Raw genomic sequence first — 14,572 nt, 5'->3', positions numbered from 1 at the left:
AAAAACTCGTCTCCACTGTCCATACCTTTGTGGGTAAAACGCCGAACACCTTGCGGTCGTGGTAGCGAAGAGGCCGCGATGATCACCTCGACGCAGCAGGGGTGGTTGCCGGCCGGCTACTGGCCGCTCCGGAGCTCTCGTCGGAAGCTGTCGAGGCCGCCGTGGTGTGTCGCCGGCGGTCCTGTCCCCTCTGCGGCCGGCAAAGACGGCGACGGCCAAACCTCCGATCGACGGCCAAAACTACGGCCAAAGCACGGGCGTGGTGGCGGCTATGTCGAGAAGTGGTTTGGTAGGGACGGCCGGAGGCTGCGCGGTGAGGAGGCGGCCGGAGAATAGCGGCGGCGCCGGCGGCGGGACGGGGCGGGGCGGGAGAGAGAGGGTGGAAGCGTTGGGAGCGGAGGGACTGCTAGTGTCCCCGACAGGCGGGCCACGGGGGGGGGGGGGGGGGGACAAGGGCGTGCGTCCAAGCCGTCCGCGCGCGTCCGTTTCACCCAAACCGAGCGCAAGTTTGAGCCGGGATGGGTCGAAAACGGACGGAATCCGGACATTTGTCCGTTTGAGGCCGCGCGCTGGCCGCGCTATTCGTCCGTTTTATCCCAAACGGACGGGGCCGGACAGGATAGGGTCACGTGGTGGAGTTGGCCTAACTGTTGGAAGGTGGAGAAAACGTTGCATGTTGGATGACCATTGGTGAATGGGATCATGCTATGGTTGATGGGACATACTGTGTCATACATAGCATATGTTTTCTTACTTTTTTTTAAGCTTTTCTTACATATTTGTGTGATGATGCACTTTTATCTATACATAGTTTTGATTTTTTTTATGTGATGATATTAACTGTTGCACACTGTATTTTCAAGCTGAAGCTCTGTCCTTGATATCGTCAATTGTTCTTCCGCATGAAAACACAACCGCCAAGGGACAAAAACTTAATGTTTCATGTCAGATTCTCCTAGGGCATATAGGTTGATGCTTCAAACAAGTGTCTTCGTTGGAGCATCAGACCAGATTATATTGGAAACAGTCTCTTGCCATAGCACATAGTACCATGGATGGTCTCTAGGAGTAGAGAATGACACAATCTACACTTGTCTTCCTGGAAGCATAATGTTAAAACTTTCAAGAATCACCAGTGCAGGAATCTGAAAACAGAGCACATAATCAACATTTCTTTTCGTCAAACACAAAAAATCTCGAAAGCACATGATAGGTAATCAACGTTCAAACAAAGTAGACGGAGAACTACTACCATGTATGCATACTAAATAGTTAAGCGAACTGCAAGAACGCATATATACAAATTAATCCCCCAAATCAACCAAAAAATCGTTTGTTTCTAGCAGATCAATCAATCGGCCCCTCTAGCGTACTCTACGGTGCCGCTGTCCTGTAATCAACTATCCTTTCCTTACCCTCAAAAAAAAAAAAAATCCTTTCTTTGTTTCAGGTAGGCGAACTCGCTCGTCATGATCAAACTATATCCTCCAAAGATTCCCACTCCGGTTCCCCCATGACCGTCTTCGCCGGCTGCTGCTGGCACTGACCAAGAACGGCCGCCGGCGATGCGGCCCCCATGAAGCAGCGCCCATGCCGCCGCCGCTGCTGGTACTGACCAAGAACGCCCGCCGCCGACGCGCCCCCTGTGGAGTTCTGCTCCTGCTGGCCGTCGTGATGAAGAAGACACGCCGGCTGCGGTGGAGGCGGCGCCTGCGACGCCTCAACGCGCTCTTGCCCGAGACCACGGACGCTCCCAGCCGGCAGCAGTGCCACGACGGCGGCCCGGACAGGCTTCTTGTTCCCGTCGGGCCCCACCGTGACGCCGTCCTCCCCGAAGATCCCCCTCAGCTCGTCGTCGGTGGCGCGCGGGGAGACGTAGAGCGCGGGCACGCCCTTCTTGCCGGCGCCGTCGTCGTTGGCGCTGGTGAATTCCTGCACCAGCCACGGCGTCTTGTCCTTCCTGGACGGGCCGAGGAAGAAGACGAAGTGGCTCTCGACCCCGCCCCCCTCGGCCTCGCTCCGCTCCGCCCGCCAGTGCCCGCCGGTGTCGACTTTGCGGCCGGCGCGCTTGGCCGCCGAGCCGGGGCACTGGAACCTGGTCTCGCAGAGGAACCACCAGGTGTGCTGGCCCGCGCGGGCGCTCGCCGGCGGGTGCCGCCGCCGCAGCGCGTCGGGGCTCTCGCCGTAGATATCGGCGCGGGAGACGAACCCCCGCGCGTCGGCGGGCACCTCCTTGCCGCCGGCGATCCAGCGGTCGAGGAGCGCCACGCTCTCCTCCCGCATCGGGCTGAAGTAGACGCCGGGAGGCAGCCGCGGCGGGTTGAGGTTGTGCGCGCCGCCGCGCCCGAGCGGACCGGGCATCTCCGCCGCGACCGTGGAGCCGCTGCCTCCGACGTCGGCGGCGGATGTTGGGTTCTTGGATGCTACCACTTTTCTTGCTTTCTAGAGGGCCATGGGTGGGATGGGAGTCGGCGGCGTGCGTTGTGTATGAGGAGGGATGGGGCGGGCGTGCCGCTTGTTTATCGAGACCGGTCCCGATGTTGGGGAAATCTAGGGTGCGTGAAGGCGTGACCACCTCCAGCGCCTTCCACGTGTATAAATCTAGTTTCTCTAAAAAAAATATAAATCTAATTTTTAAAAGATCCGTCACCGCGCCAGCCGTCAGATCTGTTGGATTGAGCAGCCGGGCTTCACTATTTACCATTACAACCTAGGTCAAGTTGCAGAAAAATTGCTGCAACACGGGTTATGTTGCAGAATTTTTTGCAAACATATGTCAAGTTGTAGACTTTTTTTTGCAACAGAGTTTTGTTACATGTTTTTTTTCAACAGAAGTCTTGTTGCAAATTAATTATTTTTGCAACAGAAGTTTTGTTAATACAGTTTTTTGGCAACAAAGGCCTTGTTTCAATTCTTTTACAATAGCGTTCTGTTGCAGTTTTTTTTTTGCAACAGAGGTCTTGTTGCATAATTGTTTTTACAAAAGCAGTGTCGGCATAGTAGTCAATCACGCTAAGATTTGCAACAACGCCACTGTTGCAGAAATAGGAGCTTGCAAATGCCTTCGTGCTGCAGGAGTAACTGCTGTGGCGCCAGACCTCGGGCTCGACACGTGGGAAGCGCTGGAGCGGGGGTCAAGGGGGCGGAAATAAGTGCTCGCCGGTCGGCTTGAGCACAGTAACCCACGACCACGCGATCTGGAGAGGGGTGGAGGGGCTGTAAGTTTAGAGAAGAGGGAGAGGGAGGAGAGAGGAAGAGATGAAGAAGAAGAGGAGGCGGGGCGTGGCTTCTCACCGGTGGGCGGCAGCGCGAGCATGGCAGGCACTCGAGATCCAGCGATGGAGAAGAACCAGTACAACGAGAAGATAAGGTGTGATGGTGTGGATCTTTCTGGAGATAAGAAGGTAGGCGTGGGGCTTAGAGGACATGTGGCCCGCGTAGGAGGTGGATGGAACACACCGATCCGTCGGTTGAACACAAGCTTTTCCCTAAATCTATAGGAAAAAAAAAGTCCGGCTCGAGTCGGAACCTGTACAAACTTTTGAGAGCAACGGAACAACTTTTTTGAGCATTAGTACAGACACAAGCGCTCATATATACGCGCATACACTCATCCCTATGAACGCACACACGTACACCCTACCCCTATGAGCACCTTCGAGAGACTGAGCCGGCATATCATCTTGAGATTTACGAAGCCACCATAGGCGCCTCGTCGTCGATGGGAACGTCTCCTCCCACTGAAAGCGCATCGCCGGAAATCCTGAAATAAATCCAGAAATAATGCGAGCACCAGGATTTGAACCCTGGTGGGTTGGGAATATCACTGTCCACCTAACCATCTCAACCACAGGTTGATTCGCAGCAATAGAACAACTTGGTCGACCGTGCGCTCTTTCGACTTGGGACTGGGTAAGGTGCAGGCGAGCGGCGGCGACTCGGTGGGGCCTCTGTTCGCGGCGGCGGCCAGGGAGCAAAGATTCCGGACGGCGACATGAACCCAAACTGCTCGGCAATTCATGCTTGTTTGGTGTACACTTGCACGGCCCGGCTTGGCTGACTTGCAGTGGCTAAGTCTCAGCTACAGTAGCCTGACTTAGCCACTGTGAAACGTCCGATCCAAAAATAATGGTCCAGATCGATTCACTGTACGAGAGACTGTTCACAGATGTAGCAGTGTACTGTTTTGCTCCTGTAGACGCTGAACTGTAGCATCGTACTGTAGCGTCATCTGGTGCGTTGAACAAAAATCTGGCGGCTCAGGTTGGGCAAAGGTAGCGGCACTGTAGCGTGGCTACCTTAGCCACGCAAAGGCAGCGAATCCGGAGCGACACTTGCTAGTGCTCGCAAGCTGCTCGTACGAGTAAAAGTTCTTGGCTGTTCTTTTTGAAAGCATGAACTCTTTTATTAAGCTTTGATGACGATTTAGGTGAGATAACTTAGTAGAGAAATCAACCCACTAGGAGGTTCTTCTATCCAATCACAAGTAACAGAAAATCTAGCCATTCCAGCAAGTTCATGAGCGAAGGCCTATGGCCATGTTTGTATGTTGCTTGCACAAATTCACATCTCAAGTGGTAACAATCATCAAAGATAGCAGACGTCGCGCCTAGGCGATCGACTTCCTTTTTGCATCGTTGAAATCACCTCATCATTGTCAGGACTATGCTAAAGAGAGGACAAATAGAAGACCAATGGCTTGAGCCGATATAACGTCTGGGCACCATTCTAATTTCTATTTGTGGGTACCATTCTAATTTATATTTGCTTGTTTCCCACGACGACCATCTCTCCATTGTTGGCATGTATCACAGCTCTGACCGATGCATGTGATTGGTCTGCATCAAAGGCATAATTGACATTTAGCTTTACCTGGCACAAACATAGTTTGGAACTTCTGACTTTAGAAATAATATAAGGGGCAGAAAGAGGAGGTAGAGACATTTAATCTATTGTCGTTAGAGCACGACTGAATCGATAATAATACATCCACAGAAGACAACGAATTTTGACGGGATCCCTTCACACTAAATTAACCCCCCCCCCCCCCCCCTCGATTTTTCAGGGGAGTGGGCCCCTCCACACTCCCTAATCCAATCAGAAAGGTCCAACTAATATCAATCCGTAAACTCTGTTAGACCTAGCCCGTGAATCTAGCATTACTCCGACTGAATACACAACTCTTTTAGTGTTCGCCATGAGTAAGTTTTCTTCTCTCCCACCAAATATACCAAGACCAAGATTGCGACGGTCTCATGGAAATGTCTGAGGCCAAGAAGAATGGAAACCTCCTGTTCCGGAATATTCAGAAGAAGATGATCAAGAACTGCTTCACGTACATGTTATGTATGGCATGATCTCTTTTGACCTTTTACAGTGGACGGGGCCGTGCGCTTCACAGCCTCCTCTCCTCGATCGCAGTTCGGACATTGAGGTGTGTCTATTCGAGAGAACAACGCGGAAGTGTACGCCAGAGAAAAAAAAGTTGTTCCGTTGCTTGGAAGTTTAACAGGCTCCGACTCGTCTTCGAGACCGCGACCGACACCAGCTCAAACTACAATGTGCAGCTAGCTCTCGCTCCACATATACGCGTACGCGCGTGCTGCGTCTTTCTCCACGCCACGCATTTCGTTCGTCGCGTGATCTCTCTCTCGAATCAAGATTCAAGAACCAGCCATGGATATGGGCGCCAACTCGCTGCCGTCGCCGTCGTGCGCCGACGGCAGGAAGCGGCGCGTGTGCTACTACTACGACCCGGGCATCTCCAACGTCGACTACGGCGAGGGACACTCCATGGTGCCCCGCCGCGTCGCGGTGACCCACTCCCTCGTCGCCTCCTACGGCCTCCTCAAAGACATGACTCGCCTCCGCACCAGGCCGGCCAGCCCAGAGGAGCTCCTCGCGTTCCACGACCAGAAATACGTCGACCTCCTCGGCAGGCTCACCCCCGCCGCGTACATCAGCGACGGCGGCCTCCGGCGGACGGCCGAGGAGCACGGTATCGACCCCGTGCGCCGCTGGGACGGCGCCTGCACGAACGACAACCCCGTCATCGAAGGCCTCATGGGGTACTGCCTGAGCTACGCCGGCGGGTCGCTGGCCGCGGCGCGCGCGCTCTGCGGGGGCGACCACGACGTCGCCATCAACTGGTCCGGCGGCATGCACCACGCGTGCCGGGGCCACGCCAACGGCTTCTGCTACGTCAACGACATCGTGCTCGCCATCAAACAGCTGCTCGGCCGCTTCCGGCGGGTGCTGACGGGGACGGCGTGGAGAAGGCCTTCGCGGACTCCAACCAGGTGATGACGCTGTAACCTAGTGTTTCTGAAAACCTAGCCCTCAAAGTGGTGGTTTTCTGCAATTTACTCTATCCATACAGACGGCGGTGGCCGTGGGCAAGGAAGACGAGATCGCCGACGAGATACCACACCATCCGTACGATCACTACTACAGGGGCCAGGGTTACACGCTCCAGTGTCGCACGGAGGCGCCCAGCAGCCGCAGCAGCGGGGAGAATAAGGACGCGGCCGCCATTAGGGTGAAAGCCCTGGAGCACCTCTCGGCGATCAACTGCGCCCCGAGCATACAGTTCCACAAGCCATGCGCCGCGGCGGCCCAAGGCACGGACATCGACGACCTATGCCACCACGACGACGACGATGAAGAAGAAGAAGAAGAAGACCCCATGGAGAGGCTGCAGCGGCTGTGCGACAACGCGGACCTCACTGGGGTTTTCGTGGAGTTGGGGCGGAAGCACAGACTATCGTCCTCTGCCATGGCTTGACCCTGCGCTGCCCTCAGCCGCATCTGTCAGGCTTGGTAGCTTCTTGTACTGATAGACCGATCACTTTAGTTACATGTCAGCTGACTGAGTTTTAGATTTTGGGTCAGTTGATTTTTTAGCCGTTGATTGCTGCTCCAAGATGCGTGCTAGTTGTTTTTTCCTGTTGTGTATGCTGTCCTGTATTGCGCTGGATATTTTTGATTGACCCCTATTTTGGGTCAGTCGATTTCTTGTTGGGTTGAAGCCTGTTATGTGTTTTCTTATTAGGCTGTTTGTGTGCGTTTTTTCTTCTAAATTTTTGTCGTTTTTTATGGGTATATTTTCAATGTTGGGTGAATACAAAATGTACACACGTAAGTAATTTATGATACGTGTAAATTGTAATTCTGTGAAAAATGCACTATTATGTGCTTATTCTTTACATACTATTAAAATAGCATGGTTTCATTATAATTGTATTTTTTGTGAAAATTCCACTACCATATGCATATTCTTGTGTATTATTGAAAGCAATTTTTTTGTATATATTGTGTGTAAATTCTATTATTGTTTGATTATTTATAATTTCTTTCTTCTTAAAGGGTAATATCAAAACTAATTCATTCTTACTTAAAAAACTTCATTATTTTGTTTTTAGTAGTTATTTCATATTTTCTTTTGAAGGGTAATACCAAACCACTAATCCATTTTTCTTACAAAATTTCATTATTTTGTTTCTGATTTAGTGTTTGTTTCATTTTCTGTTTTTTTAATGGTAATACCAATGTAACAAATTCATTCCTTCTTATGAAACTTTCTTTTTTGCGAGAGTTCTACTATTATATACTTATTCTTGCATATTATAACAAAGTGCAATTTCTATGTAAATCGTGCGCAAATTTATCATTTTTTTATTTTTTTTGTTTTCTTTCTTCTTAAAGGATAATATCAATGTCTCCTTCTTAGGCTTTCTTTCTAGTGAGAATTATACTGTTATTTACTTTTCTTGCATATTATAAAAAATGTAATTTCTGTGTAAATTGTGTGCAAATTTCTCATTTTTTAATTTTTTTGTTTTCTTTCTTTTTAAATGCTAATACCAATGTCACTAATTCATTCTTTCTAAGAAAACTTCAATATTTTAGTTTTGATTTATTTTATATTTTATTTTATTTCTTCTTAAATGATAATACCAAGGCCTCTAATTCATTCTTTCGTAGAAAAACTTCATTATTTTACTTTTCATTTAGTTTTTGTTTAATTTATTTCTTATTTATTTGTAACTCAGGTGCCACTATTTCATTATTTCTTAGGAAATTTCTTTTATTGCAAATATTTCATTATTATATGTTATTCTTGCATATTATAACAAAGCACAATTCATGTGTAAATTGTGTGCAACTCCTGGGTAATACAAATACCACCAATTTTGTCTTCCATACAAAACAGAATTATTTTAATATTTTTCATTTTTGTTTTCTTTTGGAAGGGTAGTACCAATGCAACTAATTTATTGTTTCTTAGAAAAATTTATTCTTTTGATTTTTATAGTCTTTTTCATTATCTTTCTCTTGAAAGGGTTATACCAGTCCCACTTATTCATTCTTTCTTAGAAAACTTTATTATTTTGATTTTGTTTTAGTTTTGATTTCATTTCATTTCTTCTGAAAGGGTAATACAAGTTCCGCTAATTCGTTCATTCTTTCATTTATTATTTAAGGTGGCACCATGACAACTGTCCGACATTTAGGCGACCTGGTCTTTTTCTTCTTTTGGTTATCCGGTTAACAACTCACAATAATTAAAATGATGCTAATTAAGAAAATTGTGATATTCTAAGAATATTTTGAAAATATTTTGCTTGTGTTTTATGCCGTATTGCTTATTTTGCATTTTATTAACATGTGCATTTTTTTTGTAAATCATGTGCAAATTTTACCATTATTTGTTTTATTTTTTCTTAGAAAACTTCATATTTTTTTGTTGATCTTTATTCATTTATTCTTTAAGGTGGCACCGTGACAACTATCTGAAATTTAGGCGACTAGGTCTTTTTCTTCTTTTGGTTATCAGGTTAACAACCCACAATAATTAAAATGATGGCAACAAAAAAAATCATGATATTCTAAGAACATTTTGCTTGTGTTTTATGTCGCATTGCTTATTTTACATATTATGAACATGTGCAAATTTTGTGTAAATTGTGTGCAAATTTTCTCATTTTTTTCATTTGTATCTCTCGCATACAAACATGATTTTTTATGCAAATTCGTATGATATACTACATTGTATGCGTGAAATTTTGAGTTGTATAAGTTCGTTTCTTTGAAATTGAGAAAACAACAACAGGGTCATAGTGCCATGCTGACATTATTCGGTATAGAGGGGGTATTCACTAACGTAAAGTAGTTTTATTGTCTAAATCTACTGGAACATGGTGTGGCTGTGCTTTAATCTACTCCAAGCAAGCAAGCTAGCTAGCATGCATTCCCTGCACACAACATGCAACACGCACGCACGCGCTCGGTGGGATGAAGCAACGTAACAAAAGCATCTGCCACAGCCCAGTAGCTGGTCGAGCCAAATGCCTGTGCTGCTGATGTGGACGGAAAAAAGTGACTGTCCGAAATTGTAAATTCAGTCACGCCCTAGACCGATACTACAAGTTTGGTATTGGAAGCATAAGCAACGACTATGGGCATCGTCATTCTGGTACATGTCCTGATTGTTATGGGAACCGTGATGGCAGTGAAAAGTGTGTCCGTTACAGAGGTTTGTCCAGTGCTACTAGTTTGGTGTTGGAAGCTACTCATGGGGTGGGTTTGGTCTTCTATCTTAGTGCCTCGGTCCCCGAATAAGTGTACATCTATCTTTTCTGCTAATAAAGCTAGTTATAGTGGGAAGTAACTTAGACTAGTAAGACCGGTCATAGCTAGTGAAAGTAATATAAATAGTAACATAGATGCCACATAAGTAAAAATGATGAGGTGGTAAGTAGTTAATGAGGAGAAAGACAAATAGAGTAACATAATATGTCACCATCACATAGCGCTTCCCAATGCAAAATGAGTCTATAAAGTAATAAATCAACACATCTATGTTACCACACATATGACACCACCCATTATGAAGGTAGTAATATAGACTAGTAAAATGTGCATATGTTACTAGTCTAACTTACTCTCCACTATGACCTGCCTAACATACATATGTTACTACTCTATGTTACTACCTTCATAGTGGGGAGTAACATATGCGTGGTATCATACAAGCCATCATTTATTAAGATGTAGACTCATTTTGCCTTGGGATGCGCTATGTTACAGTAACATATTATGTTACTCCAAACACCACTCTTCTCATTAAAGTACATGCCACATAAGCAAAATTCTTTCTGGATATGTTATGTTATTTGCTATGTCACTCCCACTATGACCAGCCTAAATTAAAGTTTTAAAACTTTGGCCAACTTTATAAAAAAAATAGCAGCATTTATGGCACCAAATTAATGTCACTAGAATAGTTTTTAAATGTAGTTTCATAATGTAGAAATTATGAAAGCGTCTCAACCCTCATACATGAGAGCCCGCGTGTATATATTGATAGGAAGATCATAGGAGATCAAGAGGGTTACAGGTTCGGTGGAGATTGCCAACCGAAAGGAGTTACAGGAGGAGATAGAGAAGAAGAGATAAGGCAGTTTAAACATATAAGAAAAACCTATCTCTATCCTCGTATATGTGTGGCGCAAGCTATACAAAGGCGCCCACAATTCTCTGTAACAACACATGTTTGACACCCTCCCTTAATCTGAACTTCTCAAGTTTAAATTACGCTTGAATTCTTCAAACTGTCTTGTGGGCAAGGCAATCCATCTGCAACTTGATCCTTTGAGGGAACAAATCGCATCTCCAACTGTTTATAAGCAACCCTTTCTCTAACAAAGTGATAATCAATTTCAATATGCTTGGTTCTTGCATGGAAAATAGGATTAGCAGAAAGATATGTGGAACCAAGATTATCACACCAAAGGCAAGGATTTTGTGTAGGATGTATTCCAACACTGGTACGCGTCGGTGTTATATAAACAGTTTTTAACCCCTTTCCGCGATGGCATTTGGAACCGTGCCAAGTGAGTGTGGGCGATAGGGGTCCTTCCCACACGACCCAGAAATCGTCGGGGATAGGCCCTCCTGGGACACAGGCTGGGGCAAAATGAGCTCGTGTGCGATCGGGCGAGGCATCGAAACCCAATCATTCCCGCTCGTATGTACATCCCACACGGTGAATCCCAGAAAAACATTTCCGTTCGTATGTATATCAACACAGTCAATCCAAGGAATACGTTTTCGTTCTTATGTACATCCCACACAGTAAATCCAGGGAAAACGTTTCTGTTCGTGTCGGGGATATACCCCGCAGTATGACCCGGCTGGAGATATAACCCGGCTGGGATTGGGTGTTTCATTGATGACCCGACAGACTATAAGCCGACAGGAACAGTTAAGTAGGTTAAGCTCGCGGGAACAGTTGAGCATTGTAACCCGGCAGACACAGTCATGTAACCCGGCAGACACAGTCATGTAACCCGGCACATGTTAAGCCAGGTGGTAAGCCAGACGGTAAGCCAGACGGTAAGCCAGACGGTAAGCCAGATGGTAAGTCAGATCGTAAGCCAGACGGTAAGCCAGATGGTAAGCCAGATGGTAAGCCAGATCGTAAGCCAGATTGTAAGAAGCCCAAGACGTTAAGAAGCCCATGGTGAGACATCAAAATAAGGTTAAATCTTAAGTCCGAGTTGGACTCTACATGGAACCCGCCCCTTCAGCTTATATAAGGAGGGGCGGGGCACCCCAAGAGAAAACAAGAAACAATCTCTAGGGCTAGACACCGAGAGCCGGTTCCCGACGACTCTTCCGTGATCATAATGAGACCTAGCCTCAAACAGCACGTAGGGCTATTACCGGATGATGTTTCCCGGGGCCCGAAGCTGTCTAACCCCATCTCTTGTGCGTTGATCCGCCCTACGTCTCTCATCCCAATCAACCCCTCTCAAGCTACTACAAAGATGCGTTGGCCTCACGACTAAGTCCTTACACCTAGGACATCTGATGTGTTAATTCCACGACAGTTGGCGCCCACCGTGGGGCTCGCGCACGGTGGTGTTGAGTCCTTGAAGGGATTTCATCTAGGGATTGAGAAGTTCGCGTCTGGATAAAGAAAAGACCAATTTTTTGGAGGGATCTGCATCAACTTCGAGTTCATTGGATTGAGATCAGAAATTTTATGGGCAGTAACCATCATCTCTGTTAACAAAATCATCAGAGAAGCCCCCGAAAATTTGGCATAAGCCGCCATGTTTCTCAGCAGGATCATCTACTGTCACCAAACGAGCAAATCCAGCATGGAAGCCTGAAGGAAGACCCGGACGTGGGCGGTCAAACCTGCCACGACCCGGAAACCGGGCCAGCCACAGGATCTCCAGAGTTAAATCTCGATTGGTTTTTGTCTTGGATTAAAAAAAAAGGGGAAAGCAGTCAGCGACCCGGACCCGGGTGATCCACGGGCTCGAACTCCTCCTTGACCCGCCTCGTTGACCCACTGCGCCCCCGCCGTCGCCGGTTCGCGCATCCAACCCGCCGGGCCGTTGCTGCGCCGCCGGCTTTGCCTCTGCTGGGGTCGCCTTGACCCGCAAGAGAGCCGCCGCGAGTCGCCGGGACCCTCTGCAGCTCGCCGCGCCGCACCTCTGCCTGAGCCGTTCCGCCGGTGAGCCGCCCGGTCGCGCAGCTGTCTCTGGCCGCGGCTGGCCTCGCGCCTCCGCCTTGTGCGCGGCCTTGCCACTTCGTCGGTTACCACGAGTCGCCCCCGCGCTCGACCTCCAGCGCCCTGAGCCGGCCGGTCCTGAATCGCCTCCGCCTCACCGCTGCGCCCTGCCGGGTCTCCGCGCCTGAGTCGCCTCCCCCTCCGTGGAGCCGCCGTCCCGGTGTTGCACCGCCACCGGATCAAATCGACCCGGCCTCGCCGCCGCCCCTGCGGCCGTCCGAGTTATAGTTTCCACGTGATGGCCTCGTCTGCACCGAGACCCGCCTGGTTCTGCCTCACCTCACCCCTCCCACAATTTATTGGCTGCCATGGAACCACCAAGTCAATCTCGCGCGCCGCTTCGCCGGCTTCCTCCGACTGTGTTTGAGCCGTCCATCTGCCTCTCCAAGCTCCGCCTTAAACGCAGCAAGGGCAAGGCGCCGCTTGCCCAGAGCCGCCGTTCGAATGCCGCTACGCCCGTCTCTTGTTGCTGTTGTCTTTGCCACTCCTCCGCCTCAGCCGCCGTGGCTTTGTGCCGCCGTGAGCCGCCCTCACCAATTGAGCTAAGTCGCCACGGACCACCTCCGCCGCGACGCGCGGAGCCACTACAGCTTCATCGAGCCACCCTCGCGCCTCTTTCGCGGCGGGTTACAATGCGCCTTGGGCCACCAACTACCTCTGAGCCGCTGTCCCTACTGCTGCGTATTGAGTCGCCTGCGCCGGACCGGCTGTCGCCGACCCACTTGCACCTATGTACCGATCGGCATTGAACCGCTGCTGGCGAACCGCTCCGCGCTTCCGGGCTTCTTTGTGAGCAGCCGCCAGAGCCGCCCCGCGCCGAGAGCCGCCTGGCCTCCCTCCGACCTGCTACCCGGCGCCGCGCCTGCGTGCCCGGGCTCTTTCGAGCTTGACCAGGGCCTCGTTCATCGAGGTGCTCTGCTGCGGGAGAACGGCCCCGCCTTGGAGCTGATCCATCGATGCATTTTTACCACTGCCCGTCGCCCAATCGTCAAGGGTTTTTTTGTTCTGGCCGGGCTGCGGTTGTGGTCTCCGTTTCCGTCGCTCGCGCCTCAAGTCGCCGTCGCCCGGGTCTCGCGGCGCCGTCTCCACCTCAAAGACGCCTTGCTTCTTCTACAAGATCGTCACTGCTGGCCGCGCCAAGCAGGCCTCGCTCTGTCAGCCGCCGCGTACTTGTTTGTTAAGAAAAACAAGGCCGCTGTGTTTGCAACAAGTTCCTGGACAGCGACGTATATTTACTAGTGCTACATGCAAAGCACGGGTGAGTTGCTCGAATGCTGGTCTCAAGTGGGTTTCAAAAAAGATGCGGAGGCTAGGAGATCAGCAAAGGAAAGCATGTACTCACATCACCAAGGACTGTATTGGCTCTCGCATCAATAGCCAAAGCGGGTACAAGATTAATTATTTATTTGGCTTCAGTGAAGACAAAAACCAGCCGCTCTGGGTGCTAGTGTTTGGAGATAATATAGCAAATGTCCTGACAACAAGATTTATCGGTTAGGAGACCGAGGGCTCGACGTCGCCAGGAAACAATGCGTGCACGCGCGGCCTAGGTGCCACTTCAATCACAAGGGCGTTGCACATACAGTTTCAATTATCTATGGGATGTAAACAAAGGCAAAGTCGACATGACCCGGAGGATCCGTTTTAAGCCGCCCGGTTCCAGCGCTTTAAAGCCTCCACCTTCGCTACGGTACCGTCAATGCCGCCTTGCCTCTAACGAAGAGAGTGACTAGAACACCATTGAAGTTATCAGAAGTCATTCACAGACACGGATCATCCGTCATCTGAACAAATCAGGACAAAGATTCATTATAAAGGTGGTGCCATACTGTGCATATGGAGTGTATGTTAGCATCGTCATGCACCAGCGTCCACGCTGGCTTACAACTCCGCGGTGGATAAATCACTAGCCTGGCATATCAGGTGAAATCCATCCAGTATATTTTATATTGCATATTATTTTCTTTAAAAGAGCAATTACTTTGG

General features: G+C 49.0%; 2 pseudogenes across 1 annotated transcript; one reads left to right on the top strand and one right to left on the bottom strand.

Annotated features, from left to right (window-relative positions):
* Window positions 1-1,234: 1,234 nt before the first annotated feature.
* Window positions 1,235-2,454, bottom strand: LOC123099668 (uncharacterized; annotated as a pseudogene). Its single transcript, XR_006448211.1, has one exon. The product of XR_006448211.1 is annotated as an uncharacterized protein (transcript).
* A 3,060-nt stretch (window positions 2,455-5,514) lies between these two features.
* LOC123099667 (histone deacetylase 3-like) lies at window positions 5,515-7,110 on the top strand (annotated as a pseudogene).
* Window positions 7,111-14,572: the final 7,462 nt, after the last annotated feature.

This window comes from Triticum aestivum, chromosome 4D, assembly GCF_018294505.1.
Source record: "Triticum aestivum cultivar Chinese Spring chromosome 4D, IWGSC CS RefSeq v2.1, whole genome shotgun sequence".
In the NCBI taxonomy this organism is placed as follows: domain Eukaryota; kingdom Viridiplantae; phylum Streptophyta; class Magnoliopsida; order Poales; family Poaceae; genus Triticum; species Triticum aestivum.
Note: the sequence above shows the minus strand (reverse complement) of the source record. Positions and strands in the feature narration are given on the sequence as shown.